Here is a 6544-nt window from a genome sequence, read left to right on the forward strand (position 1 = left end):
TTGAGTTAATATATATACACATGTATATATATTTGTAGATAATAACACTTATTTATAAAAACAACATCCATTCGTACAGGAGTGCATCTCTGGCTGGTTATCGTGATATTGTTATGCTTTCCTTTTATATTCTCCCATACTACTTATATCTTTAATTTTTAGTGTACATACTTTAGATCTGCAATTTTTCCATATATGTACTCAAATGCATTACTGTGAATTATACCGCAATAATATTTACTATGGATCCTGTACAGTGTTCAGTTGAAGACCTAAACGTAACACAAGGACTGTGCGGTCTTCAATCTGATATTAAAGCTTGTATACTACATGTATATGCGGTCTATAACCAATATATATATATATATTTTACCTACATTGTATATTGCAGACCAAATCTAATTAATACACTATTCTATGGGAGTTATCACCCTTCCCCCACCCACACCATATTTTATATAATAACCTTATTATGTAAATATCTAATTAGATTTACAAATGTTAATTTTTGACAGTAAGCAAAATCTTATTATTATAAATTCAATCCATTATGTCCATATACCTACCATCAATGGAGAGGACTTATATAGGCTATAAGCCTGTTGTCCAATCCTTTTGACAGTGTAACATTCTTCTATGTCAATAAAACATGTTGAAATGAAAGCTAACGTGAAGAGTAATGTTAGTATGCTCCATTATAATCTAAAGGAACATTAAACAATTTTGCATTTATGTTAAAGATGATAACAAATTGTTTACAAAAAAATATTACATTCTACAACTTGGATTTAGTAAATACTACATTTCGTTTGTTCTGTTGCCATACTATTGCTTGAACATCCAACGGAAGATTCACATTTTTCCGCGAATTACTCTGTCCTCACTACTGAATTGCGTCCGTGTGAAAATGGAGACACATAGTTGTATCACTTTTATTTGTGCTCGCGACGATGGCTTTAAAGCAATTAAAATATAATATTAGGAATGGTATTTAATTCTTCGAAGTTTATGAGGTCATTTCCGCATTGGGTTGATTAAGAAAAAAACCTAATGAAACATATATGCGGATACATTGAGTACACAAAAGAAGCTGACAAATATGGATGGTTGTTTTACCTATTTATTTTGTCTGTTTCATGTTCTACTAAAGGAAATTTTAGTCAGCAAACGTATATAATGTAAAAACAACATTAGGCGTCTGGGCAAAATTTAGCATGAATCTCTATAAAAGCTTTCTTGACCTAACGCGATTTATGGTCAATTTGTTCAGACGCCTAGTGCTGTTATCACATTATAAACGTTGAATAAGTAAATTTTATCAACATGGAAGCGAAGGTCGATACTTGACAGGTAAACAGCCTTTACATTTTAAATTACGTAATTGTTTACGGAGGTATGTAGACATTGGTTGTGATTCTTAATTTGGAAAAAAAATACTTTCGACAACAAAATGACCAAAACATTANTACCTTAACCTGAACAACAGAGCATACACTAACCTGATCAACAGAGTATACCTTAACCTGACCAAGAGCATATCCTTAACTGAACAACAGAGCATATATTAACTAGATCAACAGATCATACACTAACCTGATCAACAGAGCATACCTTAACCTGAACAACAAATCATACACTAACCTGATCAACAGAGCATACCTGAACTTGAACAACAGAGCATACATTAACCTTATTTATGGGTCATACCTTAACCTTTACAATAGGTCATACCTTAACCTTCACAATAAGTCATACCTTCAACTTTTCAGTAGGTCGTACCTAAACCTTAGCAATTGGCTATATATAAACATTAACAATAGGTCGAACCTAAATTGTAACAACAGGTATACTGCAGCAATAATAATAGGTCATTCCTAAGCTGTAACAGTAGGCCATACCTAAACCTTAGCAATAGGCCATACCCTAACCTTTACAATAAGAATTATATAAATGTGCAAGATTGAAAACTTTCATTTACATTTGTTTATGATAATAAACAGTCTAAAACGCAAAACTTTTATCATCATAATTAATGTCGTCCAATTAAATATTTTAAGTGATTACTTCGACATTTTATTTAATAATCGAGTCCAAGATACAGTTTATGTATATTATATATACTTTGCACCAGTGATCATAAGTAACCGTTAATTAATTGCAGCAATGCACAGACAGAGGACTCTATTAATAGAACGTAACATGTACGTGCAAGTAAACAAACCATGGTTTTGAAAGCATACATACGTACATGAGTTCTAAAATGCTACGATATTGATCAAATATTTACCTACTATGATGCTATTTACCAGTGATTGATTTGTAACAAGCTGTGGTACAATGTAGATACATTGATTAACACTTTATACTCTACATACTTAGTGTTGCATACTTGCCGTTTGTTGTCTTGTAGTGCTGCTGCGAAGATTCTCAGAGGAATCTCACATACACGAGTTATACCGTACTTACTCTACATAACATACCAGCTGTAACAAGGGCGGACATTATAGCTGCCTTCAGTACTGAACACGTGTCGGAAAGTCTGCAAGCTTAATAAAACGATTTCCGGGTCAACATCAAAACTCAACTCATATTTTTTAAACTCTTTCGAAATATAGTCAATCACCCTAAGATAATAATGTTTATCAGTGTGGTTCAAATCAATAAACTGATTGAATTCATGGTTACATGAGTCAAAGAATCAATTCCCTGACATTGTCAGAATACTCAGGGATCTAAGTTGATACAAATTGGCCAGGTGCGTGTATTACCTGAAATAAATGGCCTTGGCCCATTTAAGTGGTCATGAGGGCCAAATATGCCAAAACCTTCACACAACGTCGTCTGCATAACCAAGATGTTTAGAAACTGTATTCTTATCTATGTTTCGGATAAGTATACGTTTGGACTTTTATCTTATAGTACCGTTTGTTAGTCGTTATTGTGTTATTTGGGCGAAATGGCAATCTGGTGTAGTAAAAGGTTGATTTTTGCATTGAGAGACTTTCGTTTGGTTTCTTACTAAGAGTTTCTTGTAATTAGTGTTTATTCTCGAAGTGAAATAATCGAACATTAATCAACCAAAGGTGTTAATTTTGTTTAAATCTTCTAATGTCAAGCAAACAATACATTCACTACTCGGATCAAGCTCATCACAAGTACCGACCTTCACTAAGTAACGTTTGTGCTGTTAGTCATTGTTATGTTTAATAAAATCAAAGTTGTTCACCGAGTGGCTATTTTTTCCCATAACTTACTATTCTTATGTGGTCTGATCTGCAATTTAAAATGACTCGAACGCTAAATGAGCCACAAATTGAAAATGCGCAATATTTAAAGTGTACCTTGAAAAAGAAGTGAACGTTTTGCATAGGCACCTGTTCAACATAATGGACATTGTGTGAGGTTTACGTAATGATATGTCGTCTGTGAATCTTATGTAACGATACAAAGTTCATAAATAAAGCATTGTCATTCATCAGGACAACGATAAAACAGTATCATATTAGAGTAATGTGAGTTACGTAGTTTATGACATACAAATTGAGAACACACTTGGGTTTTAAATCACCGTCAATAATACACATATACATCATTTACCCGGAATTTCAAAGTATTAATACATGCATGTTTATTCGTTATTTTTGTTTGAAGTTCATTCCGTTATGACAGGGAAACACTTTTCACGATACTTTGTGCTGTTCAATGATATATTTAAACGCGGTACGCAATATAACAAATGTATTATGATGACTATACATATGTATCATGCATTGCTAATATGTTATAAAAAAGGGTAAACGCAGCCTAGAAAAAATGTATTCAAATATGGTTATATATTAAATATAAAGTTAGCATCAACTCTGGTAAAGTTTTATTCTTTAACCTTTGGTCAACGGTATGATATATGACATATGACTGAAGCTGAGATGTCCATGATCAATAACCGGTCTATTGTTAACACTACTTTCTCGTCGGCGTTTTTTGTAAAGTAAAGATTGCAATCAAAACCTATTCATAAGATTTAAAAGATTTCTGACTAAACGAGGCCGCAGTAATCCTAACAATTATAGACCAGGAAGTCTATTCAATGAGACCCAGCGCTGTTATAATTCGTATTCGTTGTTTTTAAAGCGATACTCGTACACACTAGAAGGTGTACTATTCTAACTGATGACGTGTTGAGTTTTATTTGCTATATTCAGGACCATAGATGATGACCGATTCAAATGTTAACCACTATTGACAACATTCAAAATACCAATAAACAGCTCTATTCTGTTCTATTTTTTTTTCATTTTAACTCATTTCGTGTATCTGTATTGAATTTGAATTTCCCTATCACGTGATCTAGAATGGTAGCATAATATCTNTGCAGGTAAACGCTCACGCTGCCCAGTGTTAGTTACAATGGCGGATACTCCGAAACGCCAAAGGGAATCATCTCACTCGGATTTGAGTTTTGGAGAGAGTCCTATATTTGANTCGGCGTCTTATGTGAGACGCAGTTTTATGACAACATGGCGAGATCGGAGACCAGGATTCAAATCTTTCTTTGGACTTTTGCAATCCTTACATCTCTGTTTACGCCACTGGAAGCGTGGTCTGGGTAAGCCGATTTTTTTTTAAATATATTTATTCATAATTATAGATGCCCGTCCTTCAAATATTAATAATAATTGTTAATGAGGATTGATGTAATTTGTTCAATATATTTGTATATTAAGCTTTAAAATGATTATGTGTCTGAGAATGTGTTAGTTCAATATGAAGTAGGGTTGGAGTATTTACAAAATCATAACTTGGACAATAGGCAGGTTGTTCCTGCAAGGTTTTGAATTTCGCAAGCCGAATCAGCTCCTATGCTATTTTGTCCACGACAAAAGTACTCTATAACAATGATATTGTTTCCACGACAAAACTAGTTTGAAACAATGATATTTTGTTCACGACAAAATNGAACTGAAATGAAGAATTTCGTAACGAAAGAACAACACGATGCTGCTATAAAAAAAGTTAAGTACGAATTTCAAGTTAAAATGGACAATGTTACACTTCATCATCAAGAGGAGATGGGGAGGCTTGAAGGCCAGTTATTAGAAATAGAACACAAAAATAGAGAAATGGACAAAAAAATTNCAATGATATTATATCCACGACAAAACTACTCTGATACAATGATATTATATCCAAGACAAAACNAAAGCACTCTTCCCAAATCTTTGCAATTAATGGTGACACAAGAGATGTATTTNCAATGATATTATATCCACGACAAAACTACTCTGATACAATGATATTTTGTACACGACAAAACTACTCTGATACAACGATAGTGTATCCAAGACAAAACTACTCTGAAACAATAATATTTTGTCCACGACAAAACTACTCTGATACAATGATAGTGTATCCACGAAAAAAACTACTCTGATACAATGATATTGTATCCAAGACAAAACTACTCTGATACAATGATATGTTGTCCACGACAAAACTACTCTAAAACAATGATATTTTATCCGCGACAAAACTACTCTGATACAATGATATCATGCTCACGACAAAACTACTCTAAAACAATGATATTGTATTCAAGACAAAAATACTCTGATATCATGATATTTTATCCACACCAACACTACTCTGATACAATAATATTGTATCCACGACAAAACTTCTCTGATACAATGATATTATGCCCACGACAAAACTAGTCTGATACAATGATATGTTGTCAACGACAAAACTACTCTGATACAATAATATTATGCCCACGACAAAACTACTCTGATACAATGATATTATGCCCACGACAAAACTACTCTGATACAATGATATGTTGTCCACGACAAAACAAGCCTGATACAATGATATGTTGTCCACGACAAAACAAGCCTGATATACAATGATATTTTGTCCACGACAAAACTAGCCTGATACAATGATATTTTGTCCACGACAAACCTACTCTGATACAATGATATCTTGTCCACGACAAAACTAGCCTGATACAATGGTATGTTGGACACGACAAAACTAGTCTGATACAATCATATGTTGTCCACGACAAAACTAGCCTGATACAATGATATGTTGTCCACGACAAAACTAGCCTGATACAATGATATGTTATCCACGACAAAACTAGTTTGATACAATGATATGTTGTCCACGACTAAACAAGCCTGATACAATGGTATGTTGTCCACGACAAAACTAGCCTGATACAATGATATGTTATCCACGACAAAACTAGTTTGATACAATGATATTTTGTCCACGACCAAACTAGTCTGATACAATGATATGCTGTCCACGACAAAACTAGCCTGATACAATGATATTTAGTCCACGACAAAACTAGTCTGATACAATGATATCTTGTAAACGACAAAACTAGTCTGCTACAATGATATGTTGTACACAACAAAACTAGTCTGATACAATGATATGTTGTACACGACAAAACTAGTCTGATACAATTATATGTTGTACACGACAAAACTAGTCTGATACAATGATATGTTGTACACGACAAAACTAG

General features: G+C 33.4%; 1 protein-coding gene across 3 annotated transcripts in view; it reads right to left on the bottom strand.

The window, feature by feature from the left end:
- The window catches only part of LOC110463170 (ankyrin homolog), an 8504-nt gene extending 6047 nt beyond the window's left edge, over positions 1 to 2457 (bottom strand). Inside the window, exon 1 of one of the 3 annotated variants that reach the window (XM_021517559.1) lies at positions 2390 to 2457. The gene's annotated coding sequence lies outside the window, so the exon portion shown is untranslated. Of the gene's footprint in view, positions 1 to 2375 lie in introns of all 3 variants that reach the window. The other 2 variants (XM_021517550.1, XM_021517568.1) reach the window with 2 other exon arrangements.
- Between the last annotated feature and the right edge of the window lie 4087 nt (positions 2458 to 6544).

The sequence above is a fragment of the Mizuhopecten yessoensis genome, unplaced genomic scaffold, assembly GCF_002113885.1.
Source record: "Mizuhopecten yessoensis strain PY_sf001 unplaced genomic scaffold, ASM211388v2 scaffold1501, whole genome shotgun sequence".
Taxonomy (NCBI): domain Eukaryota; kingdom Metazoa; phylum Mollusca; class Bivalvia; order Pectinida; family Pectinidae; genus Mizuhopecten; species Mizuhopecten yessoensis.